The following is a 12,889-nucleotide window of genomic DNA, read 5'->3' on the forward strand; positions in this document are numbered from 1 at the left end:
AAAATGTTTTATTTATTTTAATTGGTATGAATCTTAATGCTGTGTAAACCAAATTTGAAAAAGTTAATATTTGTATACTAAAGTAAATTTCATTTATTGGGGCCCTCGGACATTTAGATGGAACACATCAACTGCATTCTCAGTGAACTAAGTTATTGTACTGGTATCTCCAACCCCTGCAATGTTTAGTGTGAGCATTTGTATTTGAGGAAATGTTTTAATTTTATGTAAAGATCAAAATCTTGATCACTTACCTGTTTTCACTGTTGATGTTTTTTGCCTTATTCTTGGGGTTTTTTTGTTGTTACTTTATTTTCTCAAATGATTTATCTAAACTTTGAGCTGCTAACAGCATTTGCTAGGCCCATAATAGTTTTAAGTACAAACGACATATATTAAAAATAGAGGCAACTATTTTCAAAAGCACCCACCTTTGGCTTAAATCTGCTGCTCCTATTGAAATTAATGAGAGTTTTACCTTTGATTTTATGCTTCAGCTCTCATTAACTTCAAAGGGAGCAGAATTAAGCCAAGGCAATGTTTTTCAAAATACTACTTAACATGGAGCTGGGTGCTGGCAATTTGGGGTGAGGATAATTTTACAATAAAACTAAAAACAGTAATTGGGTATGGTGGAAATATTGCTAGTGGCATTAAAGTTACACTAAAAAGTTAAACTTTACATAGATTACCATCCCCTTTAATTGTAATCATGATATAGTAAAATGGTGCTGCTGAGGTTAGGCTGAATTCCAGGGGAAAAAAATAAGTTTTTTGACACAAACAACAATACAAAGCAGTATGAGTAATGCTATGGAAACTGACATCACAATAATGGCTAAAGTCTGAGCAAAATCAAATAAGGTCTGCACTATCAATTTGACTAATATTGAGTCAGGCACAGTATAGGTGTTTCTTCATTCCTGGGTGTTTGTATGGCCTGTTTCTTAGCCTGAACATATGCTCCTTCAAGGAACATGTTTTTCCTCTGGTTGAAATAAGATATATAGTAGAATTATGGCTCTCTCTCCCAAATTCTCCTCAAACCTCACAAAGAATGAAGTCCATGTCTGCAAGTCAACTCTTGACTGTTAAGTATCTTCTTTCTGATATAGTCAAGAAGGAGCATAAAAACTCCTCTGCCAGTGTACATAGCATTATCCACAGTGCTTTTTTTACTTACTGGTCTTCCTTTAGCATTTTATTTTTCCATGTCCACAGCTGCACAACAGTTTCCAAAGACCCAAACCGACATCACAGGTCTTGAGATTTTTAACACTTTAATGCCAGAGTTCAGGGTTTCATGACACTGAACATTTTGCATCTGGTTTCCATTGCCAAAGGGTTAATAAGTTTTGGCTACTTTACAGGAAGTGGGTGTTTTTCTATTTAAAGTAAAAATTTGGAATTCTCTTAGAATCACAGTATTCCTTTGATTCTGTTGAATAATGTAAATAATTAATCAGTGCCAGAAATACCATGACTTGCAAAGTTGTTTACATTTTGTTCCAATGTTCTTGGTTAATAATGTGTTATATTCTCATTTCTTTTTAACCACTGGACATCAGAATCAGACATGGTATTACATGCATAAAAACCCAGTGGTAACTTATGTTTAAGTAATTTACTGCTTATTTTTTACTTTGTATAAATGTTGTTTCCTTCTCTGCATTCAAAAAAAAAAAAAAATCATGTATACAGTTAAAGTAAAATAGTGAAGGACATAGTTTCCTGTACTTATATATATAAATGTTCCCTTAGTAGGTGTAAATGAGCAGTGATAATTACTGTACACTGAGTTACCTTGGGGTAAAACTTAAAATTAAGCCAATATTTTTCCATTCTAACAATGGAATAAAATAAACAGCCCTGCACTTTTTAGATGCCTTGTTTGCCAGGGATGGAGCTTAATGCTACTGTGTATCTGGCTGCAGAGCCACCTCAGGAAATTCCTTTTGATCCTTTTTAATTTATTTATAAAGATGTATGTTTACGTAAATATAGGTCTTAATTTTGACCACTCAATTCAAATATCCCCTAAAAGGTCTCATTTACAAAGCAGTCATTTTTAAACATTAACTTTAGAAAAACTCATTTTTAGTATTTTCTTATGTATTACAAGAAACACATTTCTAATTCTGTTTTAGATGTGCCCAGGTTAATTATACTTTCCTCTTTGTTTTAATGTATATGTTTTTTTAAGTAAAAAATGCAAAATGTTCCAGGTTGCCAAGTTTATCATCACAAAACTTGTAGGACAAAATTCAGAGCCACTAGTGTTTTTTTTTTTTTCAGCCAAACGTATTAACTATTTCTCTTACGTTTAACAAAACCTCTCCCAGTATCTTTCATTTCAAATGCATTTATCTGTGTAAACAGTAGTTTTCTAAAGTTTTCCCTTTGCAAAGGCAGATTCAAAGTGCTATCAAATATAACTGTAATAAATAGGTGTAATGTAACAGAGCCTGTAGCATAATAAAGGGTTATATATTGTACATAAATTCTGTAAATGCAAAGTAACTTAACTGGTTCATATTGTTTTAAATTCACAAACGTAGAATTTGTAGGGCATTAACACCACATGTTGATTCTAATTTGCTTTTGTTTCATATGATTAGTAATTCAGTGTTTTAAAATTACTCCTCTAGGTCACATCCATTATCTAGCATAGTACGAGTGTGTGAAGGGTGGCTTGTTTATATCAACAGTAATTTATTTTATAGAAAATAAATTTAAGACTACAGGCACACAGTTTTGAGTCTATGAAAAAGTAGTGTTATAAATGCAAAACAAATTTGCCTAGTGATTTTAATTAAAAATGAATTTTATTTTGTAACTTTTTTTAGTAAAATTGTCAACTGTAGGAAAAACTTTTAGTTGGAATTGATATTAACCTAAAGACTTTTTCATATTGAATTTAGTACATATTGACACTTATTTGGAGTTCTTGCAGTAATGTGTCAGACATCCAGGGTTTTTCTAAATAGTGACTTATTGGTAAAAGACGACATGGCATTTATAACCTTTTTTTCCCTTCTGTTGTTGATATGTGATTCACATTGTTTTTTATGTCTTCCAATGTTCAGCACATTTAACTGAACAACATTTTTAATTTTAGTATTCATTATATTTGGTCACTTGTGATGTAATTACATACAAAAGTTCCAACTTTTTATGACTGCTTTTCTAAATAAAAAAATAATGCTTTTACTTTTATAATAAAACCCAAAGCAAGTTAAACATTATTCCAAATGGAGAAACAATGTTTTAAGTTTATATGAAGTACACAAAATTCTCTGACGTCTCTAATGTAAAAGATCCAGCCTTTGTAATTTGTTTAATTGTGATTAGAAGAAAGTTATTTTTTGTAATGTTTCAAAAAGTTGGCAAAAGCAATAAAAATCTACTGAACTGAATTAAATGTTTAATTTCTACTTCCATGCAAATATGTAAATGTCAAGTACAGGATTAATGGCACTGATTATAAAGCTGTTCCAGTCTCTCTCTCTCTTTCTGGTAAGGGACAGACAGCCTTGAAAAATAATGTGTTGCATCTGCTGAGATTTGCAGACTTTTCTGATTTATGGAGTGATGTGTGTGCTCTATTTGTCTACACATGAAAGTTATTCTGGAATAACTCCATGTGTGCACACATTATGGAATAGCTGTTCCTGAATAGCTATTATAGAATAACTCCATGTGTAGACAGGCACTAAGTATCTGAGCAAATAATCTATATCTGTTGTGCTGTAAATGTGCCAGAATTAGTCTGTATTTTATGACATTCTGACAGAATGATTCTGTAAGTGTTAAATTTATGACTTTCTAACCAGATTTAGAAATTGCCCAAATTATGAGTACTCAATCAAAACTGGATTAGGTGTGTTAAAATGAAATAACCAAAATTTCCAACCAAATAACCAAAAAGACTATGGCTTCCAGGGAAGACAGGTTTCTTCTGATTTACTGTGTACAGTAAATTTCAATACAGTTATTAAAAGCATGCCACCACGTACCTCCACCTTCCATTATAAATGCTTATTTTAATTTTAGCCTCTTTATGAGTTGGATAACTGGTGTGGATTGAAAACCTATGTAGATGCTATGTAGATAATATTCCGCCAAGTTGGGTTTTTTTTGGGGGGGGACCTTGCAGTGTTTGAGTTGTAGGTCCTGTAACTGCTTGAACTAACTATGGAAATTTTAAAGACGGTAATTCCTGGTGGGCCCGGAGCCTGGCTGTATTTAAAGGCAATACGTTGCAAATAAGCATAGCTATTAGAGTGTTTTAGGCTAGGTCTACACTACCCACCTGAATCGGCGGGTAGAAATCGATCTCTCGGGGATCGAATTATCGCGTCTCGTCAGGACGCAACAATCAATCCCCGAATCGACGCGCTTACTCCACCAGCGGAGGTAGGAGTAAGCGCCGTCGACGGGGAGCCGCGGAGGTCGATTTTGCCGCCGTCCTCACAGCAGGGTAAGTTGGCTCCGATACGTCGAATTCAGCTACTCTATTCGCGTAGCTGAATTTGCGTATCTTAAATCGACCGACCCGTAGTGAAGACCTGCCCTTAGAGCGGACCCCTTTGGGGCGTAGTCCCGCTCTGAATGGGATTTTTGTGCCTTGGTTCAGCGGGACCGGGGTCGGAGCGCTTCCAGCGGCGGGGACCCGCGCGTCGGGGCGAGAGAGCGGCTCGGGGGGGAAGGGGCCGCAGCGCTCGCTGCTCCCAGCACCCTCCCGCCCCCGTGCATGCCGCCCCTGGGGCGCCGAGGCGGCCGGAGCAGGCCGGGCTGCCTCACTCTTCTTTCCGAGCTCGCCCAGTGCCAGGACCGCTTCGCTCCTGGGCCCCACCTGGGGGAAGCCGCTGCCCTGCACCCGCTCGGGGCCCCTAGCCCCAGTACAGTGACCCGATCCCACCGAGTTACTGGCCGAGCTTGACCCCGGAGCGTTGCTGTGGCCATGGCAACAGCGGCGGCGTTTAGCTGTCTCTATGGTGCCCGGCACCTTGTAGCAAGGAGGACAGCGATTGGACGGGGAAGTCGGCGTCCCCGAAGAAGGAGTGATCTGATTGGCTGCGATGCTGTCAGTTGATTTTAAAAAAACAAACTCGGGGGCTGCGGCAAGAGGAGCGTGGCCCGGGGGGCGCCGGAGCGTAGCGAACAGGGGCTTCCCCGAGGATTAGCCCCTCGCCACCTCCCGCCGCCGCGCAGTGAGTAGGAGGGAGCCCGCTGCCGGGTTGGGTAGGGTGAGGGGCGCCGGGGCCCGGCCATAGGCAGGTAACGGGACCCCCCCGCGGGGCGTGCGCCCCTCCCCCGAGAGAGGCCGGGAAATAACTGGCCAGCGGGACGGACCCGAGGTGCTGGTCAGCAGGAGGCCGGTGTGTCTTGGATCGCAGGGAAGGTGGCGGGTCCGCAAACAGGGAGGTCGCTGCCCTTGTCCCTTCTGTTTGCGAGTCTTGGGACGGGGATCGAGGCCCCCTCAAATTGGGCTGGGGGAAGAGCCATCAGACCCAGGCCACAACTGAACACCAGGGACAACATATGAAACAACAGGGACGGCAGTGAGATCAAAGGCTGAAAATCAGGGATCCGGAGGTGACACCCAGCAGAGAACCCCTGACAGCACCAGCTGCTTCTCCCAGGTCTCTGAGGTGTCTGGACACTGCCTAGAGGAACTCTGCCCAGAGGTCTGATTGGATAAGGGATGCCCCTGTCCCTGCCGATCGGGGGAGGGGACACCCGAGGGATTCCCTTTAGTTCTGAGCTCTACCTCACCGGAGATGTGTTAACAAGTTTGGCGGAATGAGAGGGCCTTGGAGAGTTTAAGGTTAACTACACACAGTTTCTGCATAGCATTTCAAACTGGGTTTGAAAAAGCAGCAGGAAAAAAAAGCAATCTGATAACTTTTTGCAAGTACACCTCTACCCCGATATAACGCTGTCCTCGGGAGCCAAAAAATCTTACCGTGTTATAGGTGAAACTGCGTTATATCGAACTTGCTTTGATCTGCCGGAGCGCGCTGCTCCCCCCCCCCCCCCGAGCGCTGCTTTACCGCGTTATATCCGAATTCATGTTATATCAGGTCGCGTTATATCAGGGTAGAGGTGTAACCCCTTGAGAATATGTACAAACTCAGTCTGAACAGTCTTAAAAAAAATAAAGTAACATCAGCAAACTCAAGGGGAGATATCTGGTGAGTCGGACCAGCTAGTAGAAGAGAACACTGCTAAAATAGAGATTCCATAATACTTTTACCTGCTAAACACAGTCTAGTTACATAGTTCTGCCCCCATCTGACCCCAAATCCCAGTTGTGGAAATTGAAAAGGGACCAAATTATTGATGCTTTAATCTATCATCATAATTTCCAAACCTCCCAGTCACCAACAGCATTCCCAAAAAGGTCTGTCTAATGGTTAAAGCACAGAAAATGGATTTGAGAGAGTTGGATTGTTATCCCTGCTCTGTCACAGACTTGCTGTATAACTCTCTGCAACCGCTTAACCTCTGTTGCCACATCTGTAAACAGTGATTTAGCAGGATAGACTCAGGCAGGATCTGGGTCTTGAGCTGGATAAATGTGCACATGAACCCACAGTGCTTGGATTGAATTATTTGTATGGAGGGAGAATGTTGGATTCCACCATAGGAACTAGGGAGATTGCTTTGGAAGGACAAAGAGCCAGCAGTGCCATGAGCATATTGATTTGTTATGGGAAATCTAGGCCTGTTTAGGCTTAATCCTTTGCTGGATTTAAAATTAAAAAGGTTGTAGAGCAGTTTTTGAACTAAGGGCTGAGGGAAAGCCGACAGGTGCAGAGGAGCACGTGGTTCAGACAGAGGTATCCCTTAGGGTATCTATTAATGGAGATTCTCTATGTCCTAGTGAGGAGAGGATGGAAGATGATAAAATACAGGTAGGATCTGACGAGAAACAGTCAAATGAAAAAAGTCCCATTCAGTTACATCATATAATGGCAGACAGCTAAAAAATGACAAGTTTTTAAAGTGCTTATATACAAATGCTAAAGTCTAAATAATAAGATGGGTGAACTAGAGTACCTTGTATTAAATGACGATATTGATATAATAGGCATCACAGAAACTTGGTGGAATGAGGATAATCAATGGGACACAGTGATACCAAGGTACAAAATATATCGGAAGGACCGAACAGGTCATTCTGGTGCAGGAGTGACCATTTCTACTATATGTGACAGAAAGTGTAGAATCAAATGAAGTAAAAATATTAAACGAACCAAACTGTACCATAGAATCTCTATGGATAGTAATTCCATGCTCTAATAATAAAAATATAGCAGTAGAGATATATTACTGACCACCTGACCAGGATGGTGATAGTGACTGTGAAATGCTCAGGGAGATGAGAGGTTATTAAAATAAAAAACTCCATAATAATGGGGGATTTCAACTATCCCCATATTGACTGGGTACATATCACCTCAGGAAGGGATGCAGAGATAAAGTTTCTTGATACCTTAAATGACTGCTTCTTGGAGCAGCTGATCCTGAAATCCACCAGAGGAGAGGCAATTCTTGATTTAGTCCTAAGTGGAGCACAAGATCTGGTCCAAAAGGTGAATATAGCTGGACCGATTGGTAATAGTGACCATAATATAATTAAATTTAACATCCCTGTGGTGGGGAAAACACCACAGCAGCCCAACATGGTAGCATTTAATTTCAGAAAGGGGGACTACACAAAAATGAGGAAGTTAATTAAACAGAAATTAAAAGGTACAGTGCAAAAAGTGAAATCCCTGCAAGCTGCATGGAAACTTCTTAAAGACACCATAATAGAGGCTTAACTTAAATGTATACCCCAAATTTAAAAACATAGTAAGAGAACCAAAAAGGTGCCACTGTGGCGAAACAACAAAGTAAAAAAAGCAGTGAGAGGCAAAAAGGCAGCCTTTAAAAAGTGGAAGTTAAATCCTAGTGAGGAAAATAGAAAGGAACATAAATTCTGGCAAATGAAGTGTAAAAATAGTGTAAAAAGTGTAAAAATTGGAAGGCCAAAAAAGAATTTGAAGAACAGCTAGCCAAAGACTCAAGAAGTAATAGCAAAAAAATTGTTAAGTACATCAGAAGCAGGAAGCCTGCTAAACAACCAGTGGGGCCACTGGACGATCGAGATGCTAAAGGAGCACTCAAGGACGATAAGGCCATTGCGGAGAAACTAAATTAATTCTTTGCATCGGTCTTCACTGCTGAGGATGTGAGGTAAATTCCCGAACCTGAGCCATTCTTTTTAGCTGACAAATCTGAGGAACTGTCCCAGATTGAGGTGTCATTAGAGGATGTTTTGGAACAAATTGATAAGCTAAACAGGAATAAATCACCAGGACCAGATGGTATTCACCTAAGAGTTCTGAAGGAACTAAAATGTGAAATTGTACAACTGTAGTGTGTAACCTATCATTTAAATCAGCTTCTGTACCAAATGACTGGGGGATAGCTAATGTGATGCCAATTTTTAAAAATGGCTCCAGATGTGATCCCGGCAATTACAGACTGGTAAGCCTGACTTCAGTACCAGGCAAACTGGTTGAAACTATAGTAAAGAAGAGAATTGTCAGACACATATATGAACATAATTTGTTGGGGAAGAGTCAACATGGTTTTTGTAAAGGGGAAATCATGCCTCACCAATCAACTAGAATTCTTTGAGGGGTCAACAAGAATGTGGACAAGGGGGATCCAGTGGATAGAGTGTACTTTGACAAGGTCCCTCACCAAAGGCTCTTAAGCAAAGTAAGCTGTCATGGGATAAGAGGGAAGGTCCTCTCATGGATCGGTAACTGGTTAAAAGAAAACAAAGGGTAGGAATAAATGGTCAGTTTTCAGAATGGAGAGAGGTAAATAGTGGTGTCCCCCACGGGTCTGTACTGGGACCAGTCCTATTCAACATATTCATAAATGGAAAAAGGGGTAAACAATGAGGTGGCAAAATTTGCAGATGATACAAAACTACTCAAGATAGTTAAGTCCCAGGCAGACTGCGAAGAGCTACAAAAGGATCTCTCAAAACTGGGTGACTGGGCAACAAAATGGCAGGTGAAATTCAGTGTTGATAAATACAAAGTAATGTACACTGGAAAACATAATCCCAACTATACATATAAAATGATGGGGTCTAAATTAGCTGTTACCACTCAAGAAAGAGATCTTGGAGTCATTGTGGATAGTTCTTTGAAAACATCCACTCAATGTGCAGCGGCAGTCAAAAAAGCGAACAGAATGTTGGGAATCATTAAGAAAGGGATAGACAATAAGACAGAAAATATATTGCCTCTATACAAACCCATGGTACACCCACATCTTGAATACTGCATGCAGATGTGGTTGCCCCATCTCAAAAAAGCTATATTGGAATTGGAAAAGGTTCAGAAAATGGCAACAAAAATTATTAGGGGTATGGAATAGCTTCTGTATGAGGAGAGATTAATAAGACTGAGACTTTTCAGCTTGGAAAAGAGACGACTAAGGGGAGATATGATTGAAGTCTATAAAATCATGACTGGTGCGGAGAAAGTAAATAAGGAAGAGTTATTGACTCCTCATAACACAAGAACTAGGGGTCACCAAATGAAATTAATGGGCAGCAGGTTTAAAACAAACAAAAGGAAGTCTTTTTTCACACAACGTACAGTCAACCTGTGGAGCTCTTTGCCAGACGATGTTGTGGAGGCCAAGTCTATAACAGGGTTCAAAAAAGAACTAGTAAATTCATGGAGAATAGGTCCATCAATGGCTATTAGCCAGCATGGGAAGGGATGGTGTCCCTAGCCTCTGTTTGCCAGAAGCTGGGAATGGGTGACAGGGGATGGATCACTTGATGATTACCTGTTCTGTTCATTTCCCCTGGGGCACTTGGCATTGGCCAGTGTTGGAAGACAGGATACTGGGCTAGATGGACCTTTAGTCTGACCCAGTATGACTGCTCTTATGTTCTTATGTTAATACTTCCATATCTCACAGGAGTGTTGTGAGACTTCAGCAATGTTTGTGAAACACTTTGGAGGCTTGGGACCGAAGAAGTGCAAAGTGTTGTTTGTTAGTATCAGGTTTGCTCTAATATACAATATCAAAACTCCTCTAAATACATGATTAATCCAAGTTAAATATTAATAAAATTATACCTGCAGATCTGTAAAAATACTTGACATAGATAAACGTGAAGACTTCTAGATTGATACAGTTTGCAAAAGTCATTGAAAATAGATGAGTTCCTCTTTAAGAATGCCTAAATGGATACATGAGCTTGGAATCTTTTGGCAAACATTGTCCACAGGTTTAACTTCCTTTCTCTGGGTATTATAGAACCACCCTTCATTCTAACTGGCAAAGGGGCAGTGAGCTCAGAGTGCAGAGCAGTATCTTTGATGCTTCCCATGTCAGGGTTCATCCTTTTTTCTAACCTATGGGCATTATATTTGTATATAGCTAGTTTGTTACGTTTTAAAAAAAGGTATACTGATTGCTGTACATTTAAAATGCCAACCCTACCATCACTTTGTCTTTTTGTTTGTATTTAATAACTAATTCAAAGTTAAGGTTCTTATGTTTACTAGCTTGTCACTGTGATAATTCATATTGTCAAAGCTCTGTGATGCCTACCCCGTGGTGCATGCCATTTGTTAATATAAAAGGAAAATATGTACATGTACCAGGTTGTCAAGGAAGAAAAATAAATCCTTTCATGATAAATATTAGCTATACGAGGTGGCATAAAAATAATCTGTCCTGTATATTTTGAAATAGTGACTGACAGGCACCCGTGACCACAAAAGAAAAATAAAAGCAATGAAATAACAAAGGCAAATAAATAAGCGACTCTCAGGACTTTCTCAAATCAGCTGTTCGGTTCTCTTCTAATTTCCACTCCTTCCTGTCCTTGGGCCCAATCCTATAAAGTGCTGACAACCTCCTGAGATGCGCTGACCACCCTCATCTAGTAGGAGTGGGCCTGGTTCATATCTCTGTGAACTGGGCAGAAAGCTGGACTTTGATTCAGAGCTGAATTGGACATTCCCTTTATGAGATCTACCTTTTTTGTAGTCCCTGACTTTCTGACACTCTCAACTTAAAAATGTATATGTTGCAATGAACACATTTCTATACGTATGTTACTAAAAACATCTTGGATTCTTTTTCCAGAACCTCAACCACCTCCTCCTGTAATAGACCTATAACCTCTGACTGAATTACTGAAGTCCTCATATTATGATTTAAAGACTTAAAGTTACAGAGAATCTGCCATTTACTCTAGTTTAAACCAGCAAGTGACCTGTGCCCCATGCTGCAGAGGAAAACAACCTCTCCCCCAATCTGACCTAGGGGAAAATTCCTTCCCAACCCGAAATATGGTGATCAGTTAGACCCTGAGCATGATGCAAAACCCACCAGCCAGACAGCTGGGAAATAATTCTCTGTAGTAACTCAGAGCCCTCCCTATCTAGTGCCCCATCTCCATCCATTGGGGATATTTGCTACTAGTAGTCGAAGATGGGCCATATGCCATTATAGGCAATCTCATCATACCACCCTCTCCATAAACTTTCAAGGCTCAGTCTTGAAGCCAGTTAGGTTTTTTGCCCCTACTGGTCCCCTTGGGAGACTGTTCCAGGACTTCACTCCTCTGATGGTAAGAAATATTCACTTAATTTCAAGCCTAAACTTGTTGATGGCCAGTTTATATCCATTTATTCTTGTGGTAACATAGGTGCATAACTTAAATAATTATTCTCCCTCCCTGGTATTTATCCCTTTGATGTATGTCTAGAGAGCAGTCATATCGTCTCTCAGCCTTCATTTGGCTAGGCTAAACAAGCCAAGCTCCTTGTGTCTCCTCTTATAAGGTAGGTTTACCATTCCCCTGATCATCCTAGTAGCCATTCTCTGCATCTGTTCCAGTTTGAATTCATCTTTCTTAAACATGGGAGACCAGAACTGCACTATTCCAGATGAGGTTTCACCAGTGGCTTGCATAATGGCAATAACACTTCCCTATCTCTACTGGAAATACCTCACCTGATGCATCCTAGGATTGCATTAGCCTTTTTCACGGCTGCATCTCATTGGTGGCTCATAGTCATCCTGTGATCAGCCAATACACCCAGGTCCTTCGCTTCTTCTGTCACTTCCAACTGATAAGTCCCCAGCTTATAGCAAAAATTATTGTTGTTAGTCCCTAAGTGCATCACTTTGTACTATTAAATTTCATCCCATTTCTATTACTCCAATTTTCAAGGTCCTCGAGATCTTTTTGTATGATATTCCGCACCTCCTCCATATTGGCAATATCTCCCAACTTTGTGTCATCTTCAAATTTTATTAGCACATTCGCACTTTTTGTGCCAATTGTGACGGGTTGGATCACAGAAACTCCCTGGGAGCTGCCACCTGATGTGCCAAGACTACTTCTACCCCTGCCTTCCCTGCCAGCTCAGGACTCCAGCACCCTGTCTTGCTGAGCCAGACACACCCGTCTGCTCCAACAAAGACCCAGGGTCTGAATTACTTGCCCCAAAGCTGCAGGTTTACCTGAAAGCAGCTAACAGAAGTGTTCCTGTCTTTAACACTCAGATGCCCAACTCCCAATGGGGTCTAAACCCAAATAAATCCGTTTTACCCTGTATAAAGCTTATACGGGGTAAACTCATAAATTGTTCGCCCTCTATAACACTGATAGAGAGATATGCACAGTTGTTTGCTCCCCCAGGTATTAATACATACTCTGAGTTAATTAATAAGTAAAAAGTGATTTTATTAAATACAGAAAGTAGGATTTAAGTAGTAACAGACAGAACAAAGTAAGTCACCAAGCAAAATCAAATAAAATGCGCAAATCTATGTCTAATCA

This window comes from Emys orbicularis, chromosome 2 (assembly GCF_028017835.1).
Source record: "Emys orbicularis isolate rEmyOrb1 chromosome 2, rEmyOrb1.hap1, whole genome shotgun sequence".
NCBI lineage: Eukaryota > Metazoa > Chordata > Testudines > Emydidae > Emys > Emys orbicularis.